The 24,419-nt window shown below is 35.8% G+C and overlaps 1 long non-coding RNA gene across 1 annotated transcript; it reads left to right on the forward strand.

The window, feature by feature from the left end:
- Positions 1-1,567: 1,567 nt before the first annotated feature.
- Positions 1,568-23,859, forward strand: LOC128315067 (uncharacterized). Its single transcript, XR_008297435.1, has 3 exons — positions 1,568-1,743; positions 3,733-3,954; positions 23,732-23,859. It is a non-coding gene; the product is annotated as an uncharacterized LOC128315067 (long non-coding RNA).
- Positions 23,860-24,419: the final 560 nt, after the last annotated feature.

Here is a 24,419-nt window from a genome sequence, read left to right on the forward strand (position 1 = left end):
CATAGGGCAGGAATTTGGCAGCAGAGATCTTCCAGAAACTTCTAAAATCCTTGGACGCAGAAGACCGCATACTTTTAACTTACAGGGGACAGAAGAAATAAGGGAAACTTCCTAATGGCCTTAAAATCTTAACTAAATGAGGCTAGACTTGGAGGCAGAAAATCTAGATTTTGAATCTTACTGCTTCCAGGTTGTATGATCTTGGGCATGTCTCTTGAACTCTATGCATTTACAAAGGGAAAATGGCACTACCACTAATAACAATAATAAAATCACTAGTAAAAATAATACTAACTCCTAAACTTTGTTGTGAGGATTAAAATATGTGAGATATTTAAAATTTCTATTTAATAGGGATAAAAAATTATTGAAAACAATAGTATACATTGAGAGGTCTTAATTTTTGTTCATTTCATTCCCTCTTGTGATAAAGAGAACAGCATTCTTGTGAACCAACTCCCTTTTTATTCTCTCCCATTGCTGGGTGTTTGCTATTGTATTGTTGCTATAAACATTCTTATGCATGCTTCCCAGAAGCCATGTGCTAATTTTTCTCTAGGTTACTGCTTTCATCAGGGTTCCATCAGGAAATCAGAAGCCTCTTAATGCAATATAAATATGAGGGTTTAATACAGGAGAGTAGGGTCTTACACAATCATTGTAAGGACAGGCACTGAAAACAAAGTACATTAGAGAATGAGCTATGATAAAAAAATTCTTGGGAGAGATTTTCTGGCTTCTTGGAATTTGAGATTATCAAGTCTTGAATAGATACTTGTATATCTGGCTATATATGGCTAAATTTCAAAAACCGTGTTGGAAGAAATTTAGTGCACTCATGGGCTGAGACTCTAAGAAAAAATGAATCACTATGCAAAAAAAAAATCTGTATGTAAAAATAAACTGTTGAATATATACATGATCTAAATGACAAAGCAAATGAGATGGTATCCATAGAAATCAATTTGTTTTTATAGTTAAATTTTCAATTAAACTTCACTCTTTTTTTTTAAGGACAATAAAAGGATGAAAGGAGGGACTGTTTAACCAGAGGTGACTATAAGAGTTGTGGAGGCAGCTGAAGGGCTTGGGACGGCTCTGTAAGAGATAAGTCACGGATTTGAGTCCTGATTCATCAATACACAACCACTCTACTTTTTTAGAAAATAGTATCACCTCTCAGTATCCAATTTTCAACCTTAAAAGATAGGTACAATATCAATTTATTTTTTATTATAACAACATTATTGGTAAACTTAGAGTAAAAAGCACAAATTGTTATGTAAAATAAAAATATGACTAAAACAAAAGCTCCAATTTCATACAATAATGGCAAGGACTAGTCAATAGGACCTCTTAATTATTTTAGCATCAAGAAGGACCAGGCTTTTAGCTTGAAGCAGGAAGTGAAAAAAAGATGAAATGGAGAATACGGGGCTACTTGATTCTTAGCATCTGTCTCTTCTGAAACGAGACTTAGCTTTAAGTTCAAACGGATAAAGCAGGATAGTTAAGACAGATTTGAAGCCTAATATTTGTGAAGACATAATGACTTTGCATTTTGCAAAGATTTACTTAATGCCTATGATTTGCTAGACTCTGTTAGGCACTGGGGATGAACGGGTGAACAGCGCAAAACAAATCCTAGATCTTATAGTCACACGGTCCTATGGGAAGTTCATAGGATAGTCTGTTGCTGTTTTCAAAGGAATTATGTCTGGGGCGCCTGGGTGGCTCAGTCAGGTAAGTGCGGACTTCCGTTCAGGTCATGATCTGACCGTTGGTGAGTTTCGATGCCCACATTGAGCTCTCTGCTGACAGATCAGAGCCTGGAGCCTGCTTTGTATTCTGTGTCTCCCTCTTTGTCTATCCCTCCCCCACTTGTGCGATCTCTCTCTCTCAAGTAAATAAACGTTAAAAAAAATAATAATAAAAAGGGAATTCTGTCCTAGTATATATTAGGTAAAATTGAACAGACCTTTCAACATAGTAACTGAACACTAGTTTCATGTTGAATGAATTAAGAATTGGATCAGTGCTGAGTATTTAAAAAATTTTTAAGAATGGTAGGACCTCTGGATGGAAATGAACAAATACTAGCTCTTGATTTAGTTTCAGTTCTTTATTTATACAACAAGGATGAGTCTTCAAACTGCCCCAAATATTTAAATATCTCATTGTATCCTTGAAATGAGGTGGGAAAACCGTGAGATACATAGATGTGTAATCTACAAATTCTTGAATTATGATTTGGAAGTGATAATGATTGGATTAAAAAATTTCAAAGGAGAATTTTTATGAAAATAGGTAGCCTTTGCCTTTGGTTACATTTATTCCCCAATTTAAGAGTATATTTATTTATTTTGAGAGAGGGAAGCAGGGAGGGAGAGTGTACACATGTGGGGGGGGGGTCAAAGAGAGCAGGGGAGGGAGGGAAGGAGAGAGAGAGAGAGAGAGAGAGAGAGAGAGAGAGAGAGAGAGACCGACCAACCCAAGCAGGCTACATGCTGTCAGTGCAGAGCCTGATGCAGGGCTCAATCTCAAAAGCAGGAGATGAGGTAAGATGAAGACATGAGCAAAACCAAGATTTGGACTCTTAACCAACAAAGCCACTCTGGCACCCCCATTTAGTCCTAAATTTAACCAATAATTTAAATGAGTATATAGGCACATTTATTAGATTTTAGGTGACATTTACATAAACTGTGAATAATACAGTTCATTAAGAAAAACTTCGTGTAAGTATCTAAACAAAAAATGATAAGCTGAATAAAACAAAATATCTAAAAATAGCTGCAAATTTCTAGGTTCAGGACAACCAACCTGCACAAGAACCCACAGAAGGAAATCTGACTCTATCTGGTTACAGAAAATAATTTAGCAAGTTACTGAATACTTAATATTTGCAGAACTGCTACATTTAGTAAATTCAAAAGTAAACACTATGGTGTAGCTTTCAAGAAAATGAATATTTTATGCTGCATTAATAGCTGTGAAGTTATTCAGGACAAATGTATAATTTAGTTTTCTGTTCTTAAGAGAAAATAGAATTCTGTCACTTGGAGGTGTTCTGTATTAAGAGGAACAAGATAAGTTGTTTACTTCATGTTAGAGGAGAAAAAATTGAAGTCAGACAGGGGTTAACTAAATAAGCTAGATTATGTTAATCTTGTGACATAAAGACAACATTGAGCCTTTTTTTTAAGCTTATTTATTTGGGGGAGATAGGGAGAGGGAGGAAGGGAGGGAAGGGCAGAGAGAGAAGCCCAAGCAGGCTCTACACTGTCAATGCAGAGCCTAGTGCTGGGCTTGAACTACCAACTATGAGATCATGATCTGAATCAAAGTCAGATGCTTAACCGACTGAGGTGCCCAGGCACCCCAACTTTTTTAGCCTTTTAAGTCAGGTATCAAAAGTGGAAGCTTTTAGGATACCATGTCAGTGAGCCTGGACTTAAGGAAAGGTTTCAGCCCTTGTATGACATTGGAGCTCTCTGTGAGTAATCAAGGACAAGACTAGTCTAGGTTCTGGAAAAGTATGTTAGAGATTGTGGGAAACCAGGACTTCTGGCAAGACTGAGCTGCCGGGGCTCTTGCCAAGGACCACCATATGCTAAGATCATAGCAGTGCACCTAATCTCAGACCTCACCTCCTAATAGGTGTGGTGCTCTTAAGATGTTGTCTGTCTTGGTTAGGGTTGGATGGAGGACACTGAATTTGTGTATATTTAGCCTCAAGGACTCCATCTGAGTGGGAAAGGAGAAAAGGAGCTGTTCACATTCCTGATCAAGCATTAAGTGGCAAGATGCTCTTTTGGGATTTATTCAAGTAGGAGTTTTATGACTACAGAGCTTGAGTTTGGAGAAATGATTGTTGAATTTATGAGCATTTGGACTAGATGGATATTAAGACACCATTCAACTTCATTCCATGATTCCATACTCAACGTATAGGTAAGCCTAACTCTATTGATGCCTTTTATTTGCCTTTATAGTTTCTCTTTGGCCTGGGGACTTTGCCAATACTTTGAGACAAATCATTTCATAAGCACAAATGCAGGAGAAGAGTTTTTCCTTTTTTTTTTTTTCCTTTAGAGAGATACAGATGACCTACAACATTTGGCAAGCACATGGTTTCTGGCACAAAGTAAATTCAAAGAGGTTTTGTGAACAGTAAAATTCAGTCAGTTGGGAATGAAGAACATTATACTTTAAAGAATACCTAAAAGCCAGATAGAAAGGAGGCAATGGGATGGTCTGTTGATCTCCTTGGTACACACAGCTGTGCTCAGAACAGATACCATGAGGGTAGTGGGTCTGAGAGGATAAGGCTGCTCTCCTTTTATTGAGCAGTTCTGTTGAGCAGTTCTATGGGGAAGGTCAAAAATGCTAGTAAGACAGCAAACACCTGAGTCAAATTCTATAGGCAACAAGGGCTTGTTCCTGGATGCTAATGAATGTTATTACAGAAGATGGCTAAAATGAGAATATTACCCACTAAGTAATAGGATATGCTGAAACATACCACAAGGGAGGAATTGCCTGTGCTAAATAGTATAAAAGAGATGGCTACTGGCAAATGGTTCCTGGTAAAGAGTTACCTACATTATGTATAAACTCCAGGAGATATGGCTTCAAGTGTGCCATGAATCTTTAATTGAGAGAACATCATTTGCACAGGATAAAATGTGATGGTACACCCATATGTCTTTTTTTATTATTATTACCTACACAGAACGTTGATTGTGAACCATCTGAAAAGAATATGTTGCACTAACTTGTTATGATCAGATCAGCTCAGTGATGTATGTGTCTGAATTTGCTACAGAAGTCAGCAGGTTATCTCTGTTCTCCATTATCACCTTTGACTGTAGTCTAATTGCTAGCTGCAGTTACGTGGAGCTTAAACTAGGTTGATTCATTGCTGTAATTCCCAGAAAAGCCAAGAAAAATCTGTTTCAATGATTTTGGAAGTGGGACCTAACTTTTCTTTATTGTAAATTCAATTTTTATTAGATTTACCTAAAAAGTTGAGAGAGGGGGAGAAGATGGTCTTGGTAGGATAGAGGAACTAAAAATGGAGAAAAAAAAATTGCTGAATGAAAAGGATGTTGAGAGACTGATACAGCAGTTCATAGATTACGCCTCAGACCTAAAACTCTAAAGTGTATTGAAGTAAATATACTAAAATATTCTAATGGTGATAAACTATGGAACTAACTTGCTAGTAATTGTAAAAAGAACATGTATCTTTCTCTTATTCTTTCAGATTCCAAATCCCTGTGGTGACATCTTCCTAATTTGATGCTATTGTTAGGTTTTTGTTTGTTTACCCTATACAATTAACTGGTCCACTAGCTTCTATCTGTTTTTTTATGGTTGTTATTAAATGTTCTCTGGTCATTCTTTCTGTTGTCCCCTTAACCTTGTGCTTTTTATCTTCATCAACATCATCAAACTCCTTTTTTGTCAGTATTGATCAGGAGCTGCCCTTGGTCATCTTGCTTAACTTCCCATAGCATTTACCTCTGTTTGTCATTCTTACCAGATCCTGTGGCTTCCATACCTATGTGCTCTTGAGTTGGGACTTCCTATATAGGAAGATCTATTATTTGCTTACTTTTAAAATACTGGAAGTTTTTACGAATCTTAGTCTCTCTCTTCTCAGGCTACAGAGTTTCTCTGAGAAAGCTCCTAAAATCCCCATGTCTTCAGTTATCTGTAGGAGAATAATGGCTGGTAAAAATTCATCTCCAGATCACATCGATTACCTGACCTTCAGACTGGCATACGATCAGATTCATTTGGCCTGTGCTCAGACATCTGAAACTCATTTTGTTCAAAATTAAACGTCATCTTTTCCCTGTTTTGTTTATTCTCTTGGTTCCATAGCTAAGTGACTGGTTCCATGGTCTACTCAATGCTCAAGACCCAAATTTCAATGTCATCTATGAGACCTTCCTCTCTCTACAATGAACATCTAGTTATTTTATATTCTGTTAATTCTGTACCTCCTAACTCTGTCTTGAATTCTTCCATTTTTTCCTGTTTGCCCTAAAAATGTTGGAGATTTCTGCAATAGTCTCTTAAATATTTTGCCTCCGATCTTACCCAAACTTAAAATAGCTCAGATTGCTGGATGATCTAACTTATATGCAAATCTAGAATATATAATTGCCCTGCTGCAAACCCTTCAGTGGATCCCCACACTCTCAGACTTAAGTTTACTGACATTGTCTTCAGCCTTCACTTTCACTCTGTTTAATTTTCAGTCTGGTCTTTTGCTTATTCCTTCCCTGAAAATTCAGTCACTCTGAATTTCTTAAAAACTTCAAATCATTCTCATTTCTGGTGCATTGTGCATGCTCGTTCCTGTTCCTGAATCACTCTACGTTGTTTTTCTTCTCTGTTCTTTCCACTCTTTGCCTGATCAATTCCTAGTCCTGACTCAATTCTTACCTTATGTGACATGTCTCTGATCTATTTTAGCAGTTCTTCTACATAAATTCTGTGTTATTTGCTTTATGCTCTATTATAATTTCCTACTTACTCATCTATCCCTCTACTAGGATTTGAACTCCTTGAGCTCAGGGAGTGTGCCTTTCTGCCCTTTCTTCAGTGTCCAGCTTAGTAGCCAATAAATATTTGTCGAAGGAGTAAATGTAAGCAGAGTCCTGACTGATCACAGCCTCCAAATTCAATGGATACTACTAGAGTTTTACCTACCATATCAAAATAATCTACATTTTAAACTGGAATTTAGAATGAATCTGTAATGACTCTACCTTCCAAATCTTACATCCGACATATCATAAAAAATGCTAAAGTAGTTGATTGGACATGATAACCATCAACATGAACTCTGGCCTTCAATTTCTATGTTACTTACTATTCTCTGGTGGTGATATGGTGATATATACCACATCTTTATCCATTCATCCATCGATGGACATTTGGGCTGTTTCCATACATTGGCTATTGTTGATAGTGCTGCTATAAACATGGGGTGCATGTGCCCCTTCAAAACAGCACACCTGTATCCCATGGATAAATACCTAGTAGTGCAATTGCTGGGTCATAGGGTAGTTCTATTTTTAACTTTTTGAGGAAACTGCTGTTTTCCAGAGTGGCTGCACCAGTTTGCATTCCCACCAGCAGTGCCAAAGAGATCCTCTTTCTCTGCATCCTTGCCAACATCGGTTGTTGCCTGAGTTGTTAATGTTACCCATTCTGATGGGTGTGAAGTGGTATGTCATTGTGATTTTGATTTGTTTTTCCCCATACAGGCACGTCTTAAAACAGAATAATAAAGCAAAATCCCATGTATCAATCCTATCACTCAAATATTAGAATATTATCAACATCGTTCAGGACACTGAGCCCTCAGATTGTAATTTACTTCCTCCTACCTCGGATGTAATTATTAACCTGAGTTTTATGTTTACTATTCTAGTGCTTCACTTTAATTTTTAAATATATGAGCATGAATCTTTAAATAATGGATTATTTAGGTTTTTCATGTTTGGGGTATTTGTATAAATAAAAATATTAACTGTGTTCTCTTATGACTCTTTATTCTCAATGTTAGGTTTCTGGAATTCAGCAATGCTATTAGCTGTAGCTATAGCTAACTCATTGTCATTTTAAAATAATTCCATTAAAATGTAAATTATATTAGTATTTATATAAATGTGTGTGTGTGTGTGTGTGTGTATTCCCCTCTTTCAGAATGTCTATATTCAGATCCATGAACAAAATTGTACTGTAATTTTTCTTTAAAATTTCCTTTTACTAGTGTTCTTGGGTGGCTCAGTCATTTGAGCATCTGACTTGATTTCAGCACAGGTCGTGACCTGAGGGTCATGAGATCAAGCCCCCATGTGTGGCTCCATGCCGAGTATGGATCCTGCTGGAGATTCTCTCTCTCCCTCTACCCCACTTATGCTCTCTCTCTTTCAAAAAAAATTTTTTTTCTTTCCATTAAAAACGTATTTCATATACATATGAACATATATATTATAAATATAAATATGAATGCATATTATAAATATAAATATGAATTTATATTATATAAATATACACATTTATATACATTTTTTCCATCCCTCTTTTGGGATGTTTGTATTCAGGCTCATGAATATAATTGTTCTATAATCTTCCTTACTACAAAGTGTTTTTATTTATTTTTTTTTATTTAAAAAAAATTTTTTTTTCAACGTTTATTTATTTTTGGGACAGAGAGAGACAGAGCATGAACGGGGGAGGGGCAGAGAGAGAGGGAGACACCGAATCGGAAACAGGCTCCGAGCCATCAGCCCAGAGCCTGACGCGGGGCTCGAACTCACGGACCGCGAGATCGTGACCTGGCTGAAGTCGGACGCTTAACCGACTGCACCACCCAGGTGCCCCAGAAGTGTTTTTATTTTGATATTATCTCCTGATTTGGTGTCTGTTGTGTTAACCTTATACAGTGAGTTGGAGAATTATTTTTTTCCTGCTAAAAATAAAGGGTGATTAAGTTTGCCTCTAAAATCATACAGGTCTGGTGTTTTCATTTAGGATAGTTTTCAACTACAGGTTGAATTAATGGTTACAAGACTATTTAGGTTCTCTATTATATCTTGAGTCAGTTTTTATAATTTACATTTTTCTGGAAATTCATAAACATTTGAGATATTTATGCATAAGTGTTTCATAATATGCTTAATATTTAATCTCTACTGTAAATTTTTATTACTACAGTTAAAGTTAGCCAAGAGGCTCATTTATTTTATTAGTCTTTTATTTTTTTTAAGTTTGTTTATTTTTGGCAGAGAGAGAGAGAATCCCAAGTAGACTCCATGCTGAGCCTGACAGAGGGCTCAACCTCAGGAACCATGAGGCCATGACCAGATCTGAAATCAAGAGTCAGATTCTTAACTGACTGAGCCATCCAGGCGTCCCTATTAGTCATTTTCAACCAACCAATTTTTATCTTTGTTTTTCCTCTCTATTAATATAATGCAATTTCCTTTTTTTTGGATTTATTTTCTTTTATTTTCTTCTGGATAAATAAACTATTTTTGCCTGTCTGCTATCTTAAGTTGGATGCTTGGCTCATTAATTTTCACACTATTTTCTAATATATATTTATAAACCTGTATGTTCCCTTTTAAAGACTACTTTATATCTCATAACTTTAATGTATGGTATTTTTCTAATGATTCAGTGCTAAATATTTTCTTACTTATAAATTCTTTAACATCAAACTATTATTTAGATGTTTTAAAAAAATTACTTTAGAATTAAAAAATAGATTTACAATCATGATTATTAATCATTAGTTATTAAGAATTTTAATAACTTTTCACAATATATACACTGTACTTTAGAGAATATAGTCTTTCTTTTAAAAATTTTTTTTAATGTTTATTTATTTTAGAGACAGACCGAGCACAAGTAGGGGAGGGGCAGAGAGAGAGAAGGAGACACAGAGTCTGAAGCAGGCCCCAGGCTCTGGGCTGTCAGCACAGAGCCTGACACAGGGCTTGAACCCATGAACGATGAGATTGTGAACTGAGTCGAAGTTGGACACTTAACCTACTGAGCCACCCAGGCACCCCGAGAATATAGTCTTAATGATACCGATTTTAAAATTTTCTCACACTTTGTGGCAAGATAAATGTTTGAAAAATATTCTACTTTAGTCAGTGAGGCATGAATGGTTAGACTCGATGTTATACATGTTATTTAGTACAACCTTGTTCATTGTGTTGTTTTAATGTTCTAAATTTTTACTTGTTTAATGTCTCTTATTTTGACGTTGGATTTTTTTCTTGTGTTTGTGACTGCTTTTACGTAATTTATTTTGACCATGTTATGCTTATAGAAGTTTCAAATATCTCCCCTTCCTTTTAATCCTTCAATGGATTAAACCTTTTATTAATGTATGTCGTGTTTATTTAAAGTACTTTTTGCTTTAATAACTATTTTGTCTCATTGTAGTAGAGCAAATATAAGTCGTCTTTTCTTATTTTACCCAGCATATCTTTTCCATTATTTTACTTTCAGTACTTTTGTGTTTTTAAAGATTGCATGTATTCTTGTAAAGAACATGCAAATTATTATTATTGTTTAAATTTTAAACTAAAAATATGTTAATGGGAGATATATTAGATCATTTTGTCTTTGATTATGGATTTAAAAAAGGTTTCTAAAATGTTTTTGTGGTTTCTGTTTCTTCTGCTTTTTCTAATTGTTTTGTCTTGAATTTTAAGATTGGTTGAGTTTGTTGTTAAAATAGTGGTTGTGGTTATCATTTAATGTTTTCTTTATACATATATTTGTTTGGTAGTCACCCTGAAAGTTTTAACATGCATATTTGACTTAGATATTCTGGGGTCATTTTCCTTCTGCCTGAAGTATCTTTCACCATTTAGTAAGGATCTATTGGTGAACATTTCAATGATTTTTTGTTTATGTTTAAAATTTTCATCTTTCCCCCTTATTTTTGAAAGGAGATTTTTATTTTATTTTAGAGAAAGCTAGTGCAAAAGGGGAGAGGGCAGAGGGAAAGAAGAGAGACAGAGAATCCCCCTTATTCCCATGACCCTGGGATCATGACCTGAGTTGAAACCAAGAGTCAGAAACTCCACTGACTGAGCCACCCAGGTGCCCCTTGAAAGAAAATTTTGGAGAGTATATAGTTCTAGATTTCATTTTGAACCTGTGATTACACTGTTTTCTAGTATCCCATATACAGTCAGTGGCTAAGTTGCCAGATATTTGTTGGTTTACTATTTTATCTCTTTGACTGCTTTTAAGTCTTTCTCAGTTTTATTATGGTGTAAATACATGTAGATATTTTGTATTTATAATGCTAGACATTCCTTGGCCTTCCTTGATTTGAGTATTTGTGTCTTTCATTGGTTTAGAAAAATTCTCTTCATTTCTTGAAACATTTCCCATCTCCTATTTTTTCTCTCCTCCTCTCTGTAATTTCAGTTAGTTTTGCAATAGACTAGCCCACACTATCGTCTTTGATTTTCAGTTTTCCCATTTTCCACAATTTTGCCTTCTGGTACATTTCTTAAACATGTTTGTTTCTATATACCAGTTCACTAGCCTCTTAATTTGCGTCTTATTTGCAGTTTATCCAATTCATTGAGTTTTTACACTCTTCTCATTTGAAGAAATTCCATTTGTTTCTTGTTCAAATTACCTACTTGTTTTTTACTGCTTTTATGTCTTTAGGATCCTTTTTAGAACCTCATTTTTTAAATATAACATAAACATACTTACTGTTCTGTGTCTGATAATTTTATGTTTGTAGTCTGTGTGATCTGATTTGTTTCTTTGGGTATTTGATAATTTTTCATGGCAAAAGTATTTTCTTCACGTGCTGTCAGTATGATAATTTTTAGGCCTGGTTAAAGTGTATTCCTTAATAATTTTTCATTGTGAAAGTATTTTTCACATGTTATCTGTATGATAATTTTGAAGCCACGTTAAAATATGTTCCTCTAGGGAGAGTTATCCTGTACTCCTGCGAGGTTCCTAGAGGCAATACTACTGAGAACCACTGCCAGTAAATGAGTGTTCTTCTTTGGGTACTCTGAAGCATCCAAGTTGGATGAATACTGGCCTCCTACCATCATGTAGCTAGAATTTTCAGGGAAGATTTTTTTTCCTTTCCCATTTCCTTCTTCTTCAAACAGTCCACTGGACCCCCGAGATGCTGAAGGTATCACTTTTTGAGAGTCTTGGTTTTCTGTCTTGGTGTGGGTATACTTGATTCAAACTTCCATAGGTAGTTGATTGCTTCTGTGTATTTTCTCTTAGACTTCTTATTAAACCCTGAAACGTTGGCCGTCAATTTCATTTCAAACTTCTAAGGGTCATGCTTTTTCACCTTTAGATGAAGCAGTTCGAGTAGGTGATCTTCTATAGCATGACTCTCAATAAGTGTAGGTACGGTTTTTTAATAATCTTCAAACTAGGTATTTTATGATGGATTAACTGATAGCCTTAATGGTAAAAAGAGGAAGTTGATATGCCAAACCTTGTGAAGACTGCCCTGGGGGACTTTAGCAGAGAGGGCTGCCTTCACTGGCTGGTGCTTACTGCGTGAGAACAGTTGATTCATCCTGAAATGGGGGAGTATACTCCATGGAAGGACTTGCAATTGTGTCGTTTCATAAACAATTGCCAGATGCTGGTGATAGCAAATGCGTTGCTTCTCCCAGGTAACATCTTACATATTAAAAGAATTCACTTCGGGAAAATACCTTTACACAAAGTCGAGAGTAAAAATGTGAAAATGCCAGGCCCTCCAGCAAAACTTTTACGCAGAAACCTTACTTGATGTTACTCAAATTATGCCTTGACAGTAAAGCCAATCCTTAGCTATCAGTGCTGATGCAGAGATGCCAATATGTCTTCATTTGGGGCCGATAGATGTTGACCTAGTCACTCTAGAAAAAGTGCAGCTTCATTTTTCCAGCTATCTCAGAAATTAGTAACCATAGTTAACAGGAGGTCATAAAAAGAGCCTACCACAATATTGGTACATAAAAGAAAATTTAAATAAATTGAACTAAAGAATTAACATTGTAATCATTTTATTATTCTCCCTTTATAGACCTTGAGTAAATGAAACTGCTTTCTTTGCTCTGTAAAGATAAGCAATTTCACTCCCTGGTCTGAATAGCATGGCACTGATGAACAGCTGTGAATGAATCAAGTACAGGGTAAATATACACGACAGCAAATGATTTTTAAGCTCAACAGCCCATGAACAATAACTGTAATTAAACTCACGAAAGAACAAGAAAAGAGAAAAGATAGAGTGGAAAAAAACGACAAAACACCACCACAATAGCAAAACAGCCTGTAAAGACTGAAGGAAACCAGAACACCAGAGAATTGCTGAAGCCACTTTGCTTTGCATTCACCATAATTGATCATTTCGTATATCAAATATTCCTTTTCCTCCCAAGGGATCTGAATAAAGGCTAACTTCATGGTCAATATGTCCTTGAATATATTTACTGGATTTTGGAGTATATAACAAATGAGCTAGAAATAAAGCATACCTTATGTTTCGCTCATATTTTTTTTCTTTACGTAGTCATTTTAGCAGGCAATTTTCTGCGTTTAATAGAAATACAGCATCTGAAAGTGTCTATAGTGGGATAGTTTGTCATTTCCCTCGTTTGCTCCTAGCTTCTGACATTATTTATCTAGTGTTTTTCTCCCTTGTCTCATTTTCTTGTCTTCCTGTCACTCTTTGTGGGATGGGCCTGACAGTTCATTGATGTTCTTATAGAACCTGAGGATGGTATTTTCCAGATGGAACATTTAGAGAATATTGAAAAGTCACAAAATATATATGCACACGGCAGTGTGATTGGTTCCATAAGAGTGCATTTAAATCGAAGGTTAACGTGTCAATTTAAGTAGCCATTTCTCTTTTTGTTTGGAAAAGCAAAGTTTTTGTTTTTTTTTTTTAATTTTTAATTTACATGTAAGGTAGCATATAGTGCAACAATGATTTCAGGAGTAGATTGCTTAATGCCCTTACCCATTTAGCCCATCCCACCTCCCACAACCCCTCCAGCAACCTTCTGCTCGTTCTCCATATTTAAGAGTCTCTTATGTTGTCTCCCTCCCTGTTTTTATATTATTTTTGCTTCCCTTCCCTTATGTTAATTTGTTTTGTATCTTAAAGTCCTCATATGAGTGAAGTCATATGATTTTTGTCTTCTTCTAATTTCACTCGGCTTAATACTATTTCCATCCACGTAGTTGGAAATGCCACTTCTGTCTTATTAATGTGAAGGAAAAAGATTTTTATTTTTCTGGTTTTTCTGACAAAAATCATCTTTCCCAGTGTAAACTTGATCAGTTTCAGGAAGCCATAATAATCCAGCTGCAACTAATGGAGTATGTGAGAAAGATGTGAACAAAAATCAAATCAATGCAATGCAAAGGGTGAGGATACTATCTTGTTCATAAGCAGTGGGAAATGTGAATCTACTTCTCTCTTTTGTAAAATAAATCAAATAAATTGAATAAAGTCATTTTAAATTAGCCAATGATAATCTCTTTCTGATGTGGCCATGACATTAACAGAAATAATAGGAAAAGGGATTCAATCTAAATTGAAAACAGTCTGAACCAACCAGTGCTTTATTGTCATTAAATTTTCTGTTTTGCAAGAGGCTGGCCCTCAACTCTGTGGTATATTGAGCAACCTCTGCAGATTTTTGTCAGTGTTTTATTGTCATTTTGGAGACATGGTACAACCAGAAGATGCTTGAGTTCTCAAGACCTGTGATCTTAGATTTAAATTCTCATGGGACCTGGATGACTTTAGTCAAATTACAAAGATTCCCTGAGATTTCTGTTGCAAAAAATGAGGACAGTGGTAACTGTTGAGGAAAATTGTGCTGAGGATTTCATATACATACAACATAGTAAATTTCTCGGCACTTGTCTGGAGCTCACTCTGTTTCAACCGCAGTGGTTCCTCTGCTTGCATCCTAACAATAATAGCTAATGTCAGTCAAACACTTACGTGTCAAATAATTCTCATTATTTCCTTTATTTCTTAGCACATTTATTATATCCATTTTAGATATTAGGCTACTTTGCTTTTCATTCTCTGCTTTAGATTCATTTTTACCGTAGAGTGATTTGCCTAAGAATGTACTGCTGGGGAGTGTTAGAGGAATCAGAACTCAGGTTTATCCTGTGGATAACATACTGAGGAAGGACATGAGGTTTGCTTCAGTCAAAACTACTCTCTTTCTTCCTGAACAATGTGTTTGCCTGATTCCTGGCCTCTCTAGATGACCTACTGGCTCTCACAACACCTACTGCCCTGTATTTGCTACCTATTGGTGTCTAACAAATTCCTAAAAAACCGAGTGATTTAAAACAATGTATATTTATCATCTTGCAGTTTATGTTGGTCAAGAACCGTGGCATGGCTTAGCTGTGTCCTCTGTTTCATAGTATCTCACAAGCCTGCAATCAAAGTTGGCAGTCTCAACTGGGGAAGGATCTGCTTCTAAATTCACTCATTAATTGTTGCCAGCTTTCAGTTTTTCATTAGCTGTTGGACTGAGGGCCACAGCTCCTCACGGGCTTGTGCTCACAAGCCACTGTTACAGGCTGAATTGTCCTCCCTCACTCTCCAATTGATGTGAAGCCCTAACCCCCATGTGAATTTGGAGGTGAGGTCTTTAAGGGGATAATTAAGGTTAAATAGGTCACCCCTAATCCAATAAGACTGAGGTCCTTATAAGAAGAGGAAGACACACCAGAGTTCTCTTTCCCCATGTGTGCACAAAGGAAAAGCCATGTGAGGACAGTGAGATAGTAGCCATTTGCAAATCAAGGAGAGAGGTCTAACCAGAGACCAACCCTGATGGTACCTTGATCTTAGACTTCTAGTCTCCAGAACTGTAAGAAAATAATGATCTGTTATTTAAGGCATTCAACCTGTAGTATTGTTATGGCAGCCTGGGCAGACTCATACAGCCACCCTTCAGTTCTTGCCATGTGAGCCTCATCAACATGGCAGTTTGTTTCTTTAAAACGTATAAGCTAAGAAGGCAATAGAGTCTTTCAGCAAGACAGAAGTCACAATATTGGAAAGCTGATCACAGAATTGATACTCCCTCAGGTTACTCCATTCAATTAATTCAAAGCAAGTTACTGAAAAGGAGATTCCAAAGGCTATGAATACCAGGAGGCATCGTGTTCATTGGGCCTATTTTAGGAGCTATCTACCACACTCACTGAACCTTAGGAGGCATGCATAAATTTCCGGTTTGGAACTTTGGAACTAATGGCTAATAGCCACTCTTGAGTGCTACCCAATTCCCTCTGAATCTGAGCATGCTGTGACTCCCTATTTGTTTACTCTTTTGGAATTATCTTATGAAGTTCTAGGGTTACCCTTCCCAGACGACTCTTCCTGGCATTCAAATGAGCAGTGAAATAGAGTCCTGTCCACTCTGAGAATTCCTTTTGACCCCTCTCATGTATTTTGCTTTTTTCTTTATGACCCTAGCCTGAACAGGCCAGGCTTGAGCTTGTTTCTTGTTTCCTCTTTTCAAGTTGGCAGAACTGGATATACCTTCCCTTCTTTTTTTTTTTTTTTCTTCCTGTTTGGGAAATTTTGTAAAATTCTACAACCAAATTGACAAGGATTACTGCTTGATATTTTAAGTGGGAGAAAGATGTCAAGAAAATTAGTACAAGCCTTTTTTTTTTTTTAAGATAAATCCTAGTTTTCACTATTGTATTTCTGTAGACTTTAAAATTCAGTTGAGATGGCAGCAGTCAAACCTTAGCTGTAATTACTCCTGCTGTAACTGCTGTCACTCCCTCTTGGTGCTTTCCTAACCCTTGGCCTTGAAGTACGTACATACTTTGGGATGACGAGGGAAAAACAAGTTATAAGGTAATATGATTAAAAAAGGTACGTTAGTATTTTGAAAAAATGATTTATTGCGAGGGTTTCCTTACACAGAGAAGGTAGAGAAGATCTTTAACCTAAGGAGTTTGCCTAATTGCTTCCTTGTATGCAAAGCTTTTCTCTACAAAATTGGTATGTGTGTATAGCACAGCTTGGACCAAAGCCAAACCACTCTGATTCTGGCAATATGTAGCAGTACATCTGTTCTCAGGCTAATAGAGGGACTCGTGAAATCATACTATCATATTTGAATCAACTGCAGTTTCTTAGTGATGAGGAAAAGGAGCATCAGGATTTTAGCAACACTATTTTTTAAAAATGTTGAAGCACATGGCCCTCCAGGCCATTTGGACATGAGCCAGAATCACCAAACTACCATTACCTGGAACATTCACGATCACCTTGGAAGCACAGATGCTGGGGCACCTGACCAATTCAAATGACATTGCCTTTGTGTCTGCTTTCTTACAGACGCAGCGGCAGGCTGTGCACGCACTGGCCTGTAGTCTCAAGGGAGCTGGGCTGACTTCTTTCCAGAAACAGGATTAAAATGGAAATTATATCTTAGGATTTATAATAGAAATCTGTTTTTTTTAACCTACTGAGCTTGTAACCTCCTTACACAAAGCATCCAAAGTTTTAACTTCTGGAGCACAATGGGGAAATGGTTCCTAGGATTTGGGTTTTGGGTTTGGCATACAGCTCTATGCAATGAAGATCAGAAATTATGAATCTAGTTGCACTATGCTATGGAAATATCCCTCAAATTATTCTATTTTTATATCCACACAGGGAGAATATATTTATCTTTTCCCGAGATTTGGGCACTGTATGTGCTATTTCAGACACTGTTAACAATACCATGAACACATGCATTCTCTCAGCCATTCAAGATTCAGTCAACATTTACTGAGTAGTAACTATTTCAGGCACTGGTAAAGGCAGCAGAAACTCAGACAGTTACCAGATAGGAATTCTGATCGAACAATAGAATTCCCTGCTTCTTTCAAAACGTGATTCCTATAAGGCAGGTTCAAGTAAAAGATGAGCTACTTACTTGCCAAGAAAGGAGATGGCCGCTCTGATCATGAAGTTTTTTCTTTTGGGAAAATTTATGTAGTTATGTAGTAATTGGCTATGTGGAGGCAGATATTCCTACAGAAAGTCATCTTACAGAATGTTAGAATTGGAAAATACTTCAAAGGCCATTTGCTTGAGCTTTTTAGAGGGCAGAGTTGTGCAGGTTCTATGAAATTTAGTGAGAAGGATTGGGCTCATTTTATTTAATCTCATTATTGATTAGACACATAATTGACAGTACTGGAAGAAAATCACTCTTGATGTATTATTCCTACCCCAAAACATGTCCCTTATTAAGATCTCAAGAAAATGTAAAAGAAAGAAACTCAAGACAATAAAACAGCCAGGTAAAATTTTGCCGAATCTAACTACATACAAAGAAAAGACATTTTGATAGATCTTTTCCAAAGATGGCCACCATCCATCCCTTTCCTCCTTGTGTACACATGTTGCCCTTTACATTGAAAGGTGGAGTCTCATTTTCCATTTCTTGGATGTAGGGTGGATTCAGTGACTTGTTTGAACGACTGACCGATGGGAGTGAAATGATGTTCTGGGACTTACCAGTTCAAGTCGTATGATGCCTTGAACCTTCTGCCCTCTATCTCTTGGAGGGCTTGCTCATGGGTGCTCCCTCTGGAACTCAAGAACCATACTCTCAGAAGCCCATGCCACATATACAAGCCAGGTGCACCTTCTCCAATGGAGAACTCAGCTGAACTCCTTCCAGCCAATGGCCAGCATCAGCTGTGGGTCAGTTGAGCTTTCAGATGACTCCAGGATAAACTGACATTTGACAGAAAGCACGTTTAAAATCCCAAATAACAACTGCCAAATGGGCCTCATCAGTCCAGAGAACCACGGAAGTTAGTGGTACATTGTTGTTTTAAGCCGCTGTGCTCGGAGGTTGTTATGCAGTTCCAGCTGTGTCCATTCTGGGTCTAATCAATAGCTTCAGATTAAACCTAATCCTTCTTACTAAGTCTTACAGAATCTATTATTGAACACTGCTCTCCAAAGAGCTAAATTAGATGATCTTTTGAGTTACTTCCATTTCTAAGATTCTCTAAGAAAAGCTGATATTCTGTAGAAATATCAGAATAGATGGCCATTGGCCTTGAGGTCTAGATTTGCCACCAGAGTATCAATTAGTTAAAAATGTAATGAATTGTAACTGACATTGTTCTCTCAGGTTTTAGAAAAATTTTCTCACCACAATCCTGATTCTGTATGGACCCAGAATATCACAACCCATAGATCATTCATCTATAAGCAAAAAATATGAAATCACAGTTTTTATTTGAAGGCAAATTTGTGAATTGAGGAAAATTATTGTATGTGGCCAACATTTCTTTCTCCTATACTGTCAAACTCCATACTCTGAAGGCTAGGATAGTCTTTCACATCTTTGTAGCTTTTGAGTTACCTTCTTTATTCCAGGCATGTTTGCTTCTTACTCTTCTTCCATTTTTTATTCAGGTTAATTAACATACAATTTATATTAGTTTCAGATGTACAACATAAATCATAAATTCTATGCTATATTGAGTTCTCACCTCAATTAATGTAGACACCGTCTGTCACCATACGCTAGTATTTCAATGTTATAGACTGCATTCTCTTGGCTGCACTTCTCGTCTCCATGACTTACGTATTTTATAATTTCAACTCTGCACCTCTTAATGCCCTTTATCTAATTTTACCTATTCATCCACTTCCCCTCTGGCAACCACAGTTCTCTATATTTGAGCATCTTTTTATTTTTTTCTTTGTTCATTTGCTTTTTAGATTCCATATATATAAGTGAAATCATATGGAGTTTGTTATTCTCTTCACTTAGCATAATACTCTCTAGATCCATCCATATTGTTGCAAATAACAAGATCTCATTCTTTTTTGTGGCTGTGTAGTGTTCTTGTGGGGGAGTGTGTGTGCGCGTATGTGCGCTTATCTGTCAGTTCACCTGTTGGTAGACATTTGGGTTGTGTCCATAGCTTTGCTACTGTAAATGCTGCAATAAACATAGGGATGCATATTTCTTTTTGAATTGGTGTTTTTATTTCCTTTGGGTATTTGTAAATACCCAGTAGTGGAATTACTGGATCATATGGTGTTTCTATTTTGATTTTTTGAGGAAGCTCCATGCTGTTTCCACAGTGGCTACACTAGTTTACATTCCCACCAACAGTGTATGAAGGATCTTTTTCATCCACATCCTTACCAACACCTGTTATTTCTCATCTTTTTGATTCTAGCCATTCTGACAGGTATAATGAGGTGATTCTCATTATAGTAGTTCTCATTTGCATTTCCCTGATGATTTGTGATGTTGAACATCTTTTCCTGTATCTCTTGATCATCTACATGCCATCTTTGGTAAAGTGTTTATTCAGGTCCTCAGCTCATTTTTTACTTGAATTGTTTTTGTTTTTTTTTGTTTTTTTTGTTTTTTTTTTTTTTTTGGGTGTTGAGGAAGTTTTTATATTTTGAATATTAACCCCTTATTGGATATGTCACTTGCAAATATCTTCTCCCTTTTTGTAGGTTGCTTTTTCATTTTGTTGGTAGTTTCCTTTATAGTGCAGAAGCTTTTTATTTTGATAAAGTCCCAATAGTTTATTTTTACTTTTGTCCCTTGCCTGAGGAGACATATCTAGAAAAATGTTGCTGTGGCCAATGTTAAAGATATCACTGTCTGTGTTTTCATCTAGGATTTTTATGGTTTAAAAAGGTCTCACATTTAAGTCTTTGATCCATTTTGAGTTTATTTTTGTGTTTGGTGTAGGAAAGTAGTCCAATTTCATTCTTTTGCATGTAGCTGTCCAGTTTTCCCTATTATATACTCTAACCTCCTTTGTTGTAGATTACTTGACCATATAGGCATGGGTTTATTTCTGGGCTCTCTATTCTGTTTCATTGATCTGTGTGTCTGTGTTTTGTTTTTTTATTTGTTTGTTTTATTACAGCATCGTAGTATATCTTGAAATCTGGGATTGTGATACTCTAGTATTCTTCTCAAGATTGTTTTAACTATTTGGGGTCTTTTGTGGTTCCATACGAATTTTAGGATTATTCGTTCTAGTTCTGTGAAAAATGCTGTTGGTATCTTGATAGGAATTTCATTGAATATGTAGATTACTTTGGGTACCATGAACATTTTAACAATATTCTTGCAATCCATGAGCATGATGTAGCTTTCCATTTGTGTTGACTTCAGTTTCTTTCATCAGTGTTTTATAGTTTTCAGAATACAGTTCTTTCACATTCTTGGTTAAGTTTATTCCTAGTATTTTATTCTCTTTTTATGTAATTATAAATGGGTTTGTTTACTTAATTTCTCCTCCAGTTGCTTTGATTTCAGTGTTACTAGTGTGTAAAAATGTAACAGACTTCTGTGTATTAATTTTTTATCCTGTGACTTTACTAAATTCTGATCTTTTTTTTTCCTTTTGTCTTGGCTAAATTCTTAAGGGTTTTATTATAGTGTCAGGTCATCTGCAAATAGTGATACATTAACTTTTTCCTTACTAATCTGGATGCCTTTATTTCTTTTTCTTGTCTGATTGCTGCAGCTAAGACTTCTACTACTATGTTGAATAAAAGTGGCAAGAGTGGACATCCTTATCTTGTTCCTGAGCTTAGAGGAAAAGCTCTCAGTTTTTCACCATTGGGTATGATGTTAGTTGTGGGTTTTTCATATTTGGCCTTTATCATGTTGAAGTATATTCCCTCTAAATCTGTTTTGTTGAGAGTTTTTATCATGAGTGGATATTGTACTTTGTCAAAATAGAAGATGCTTTTTCTGCATCTGTTGAGATGTTCATATGATTTTTCCTTTCTCTTGTTAATGGGATGTATCGTATTCATTGATTTTGAATATTGAGCTACCCATGCATCCCTGGAATAAATCCTACTGTGTCAGATGTTCATCATTTTTGTATCATATGTTCATATGTTCATTTTGTATCATATGTTCATCTCTGTGTTCATCAGAGATATTAGCCTGTAGTTTCCATTTTTGTAATGTCTGTCTGGTTTTGGTTCCAGGCCTTTTAGAATGACTTTGGAAGCTTTCCTTCCTCTTCCAGGTTTTAGAATAGTTTGAATAGAATAGGTATTGACTCTTTAAATGTTTGGTGGAATTCAACTGTGAATCTACCTGGTCCTGGATTTATATATTTGTTGGGAAGTTTTTGATTACTGATTCAATTTTACTGTTGGTAATCTATTTAAATTTTTTTTTTCCTGATTCCATTTTGGCTGATTGTATGTTTCTAGGAATCAATCCATTTTTTTCTGGGTTGTCCAATTTGTTGCCATATAATTTTTGATAATATTCTTTATATTTCTGTGCTGTTATTTCTCCTCTTTTGTTTCTGACTTTATTCATTTGAGTCCTCTCTTTTTCTAGATGAATCTTGCTTAAAGTTTATCGATTGTATCTTTTCAACAAACTAGCTTCTAATTTCATTGATCTTTTCTATTGTTTTTTTGAGTTTCTATTTCATTTATTTTTGTTCTAATCTTATTATTTCATTCCTTCTGCAGCTTTGAGCTGTTTTTTTTCTTTTTTTCTTTTTTTAGCTCCTTAGATGTAAGTTTAGGTTGTTAATTTGAGATTTGTTTCTTGAAGCAAGCCTATATTGCTATAAACTTCCCTCTTAGAATTGCTTTTGCTGCAACCCAAAGCTTTTGGAAAATTTTTTTCCATTTTCATTTGTTCCCATGTATTTTTTTTTTATTTCCCCTTTGATTTCAGGGTAAACCCATTCATTATTTAGTATCATGTCGTTTGGCTTCCATGTATTTGTGTTGTTTCTAGAGTTTTCTTGTAATTTATTTCTAGTTTCATACTGCTGTGGTCAGAAAAGATGTTTGATATGATTTCAATCTTCTTGACTTTATTTAAGACTTGTTTTGTTAGCCTAACATGTGATTTTTCCTAGATAATATTCCATGTGCCCTTAAAAAGAATGTGATGCTTCTTACTATCTTTAAAGAGGCAAGGTATATAGGGTACTTTGTACTCAGAGATGGGTTAAAATTCCAGTTTTGTAATATCCCTGGTTGTATGGTCTTTGCAAATCTCTTTTCTTCCTTTAACACCTTTAACATTTTTCATCTGAAGTAGGAATGACAAATTCTGTCTCCAGTGAATTTTGTTAATTCCGATTTAGTTTGCTGTTAATAGAGCTATTTATCAGGTCATCTTATAGAAAGGGGGCATTACTATAAGACTATTATGTGGATGGGACTGACATTCAACTGGAAATAACATTATCTCCTGTATCCTTCAAAGACTTAATTTCATGATATCATTGTTTATCATAGTTTCTTCTGAATAGTGTTCTGGCTGAATTATAGAGGAAGCTAAGACAATTGACCATATTGCCTTCTGGAATCTCTGATCATCACATTTTTTTTCCCAGTTCTGTTTTTAGGATGTCACATGGTCCCTAGCCCAGAGTAGGTATTCGATAAACATTTGTTGAATGAATAAATGAATAAAGCAATGAGACGGTGGGAGGGGCAGAACCCATGACCAAATTGTCTGATATTTGTTACTCTTAATGATTAAATGAGATAATTTAGAAGGAGTTATAATTCAAATTCTAGCACACAGTAAGAGCTCAAAAAATGTTTACTTTCCTATTTACTCTTTATTTTTAAATGAATGCTTGTTTTTCTTTTCCAACTTATTAAATCATATTAATAAAGAAAATGATGTTGGGGAAAAGGAGACTTTCTGATGCTTCTGAAATCTACCATTTGGGAAGTTACCTACTTTCTTATAGAATAAAAAAAACGTGGAAAACTGGTTATAAGACAATGCTATTAGCTTTGTGGGTAAAGAGGCTTCTGGGAATACAGAATTCTATGATTCCATATCCCTTTTGGCAGTTTCTTGGCATTTACTGATACTCTTCAGAGTAGTGAGTATTGTTCACATTCTATAATATTTTTCCTGGGGGGGGGATAGTGTGGCATTACCGAATGTTTAGAATAAAAAAATTGAAAAGTAATTTAAAATTACATATTCTTAGGGTTGTGAATTCTCTTGAGAACTACATAGTAAAGCCACACTGGTGTAGTGGATGGTAGTAAAAGCTTTGGCTCTTAGGGACAATGCTAGAAGATTTTACATCTCTCTGTCTGTCTTTCTTTCTCTCTCTCTTTTTGCAGCCATAACTCTGACAGAATCTTGGCCTTAAAAGAAATTGTGTTCTCCCATACCAGAGTTGCCTCTCAGGAGAACTGGATTCTATTTTGCTTCTGGAATCTTTGCTGAAATAAAGATTTCTTGTTAGGCTAATGCTGTTTTCATTTGTATTTTCTCCTGCTGTTTACTATTGTCCTTGCAGAGCTTTGGAACTGACCTTATGTAGCTTGCAAGAAGTATCAATTATAATTGAATGATTCTATGTAAGTTTGCGGTTTTGTCTCCATTAACATCATTAGAAACGCAGATAGAGAAAATTCGGTGGGACTTGGAGAGAAAAATATGCTTGTGTCTCTTTTTCAGTGTTTGGTTTCTAATACTGGAAATTTTTATTAACATTAGCCTAGCTGATAGCAGCTTATATGCAGAATTCAGATGGCTACATATGTTCTTGCTGTTTCATGAAAACTAACCTGAAAGCCTGCTCATGATACAGCAAGGAGAACACTCTCTTAGGATAATTTCCTCTTCCTATTAGGATATTTTTGCTGAATTGGGGGCAAGGAGTGAATTTCAGGGACTCATTTCACCAACTTACATTAGGTCATCTAGGAAGAGATCCTGTGGAGAAATAGACCCTTAAGTATTTATTTTGCATCACAGAAGAAGTCTAAATATTAGTATTATATTCCATATTTTGTTAAAACCCAT

Source organism: Acinonyx jubatus, chromosome C2 (assembly GCF_027475565.1).
Source record: "Acinonyx jubatus isolate Ajub_Pintada_27869175 chromosome C2, VMU_Ajub_asm_v1.0, whole genome shotgun sequence".
NCBI lineage: Eukaryota > Metazoa > Chordata > Mammalia > Carnivora > Felidae > Acinonyx > Acinonyx jubatus.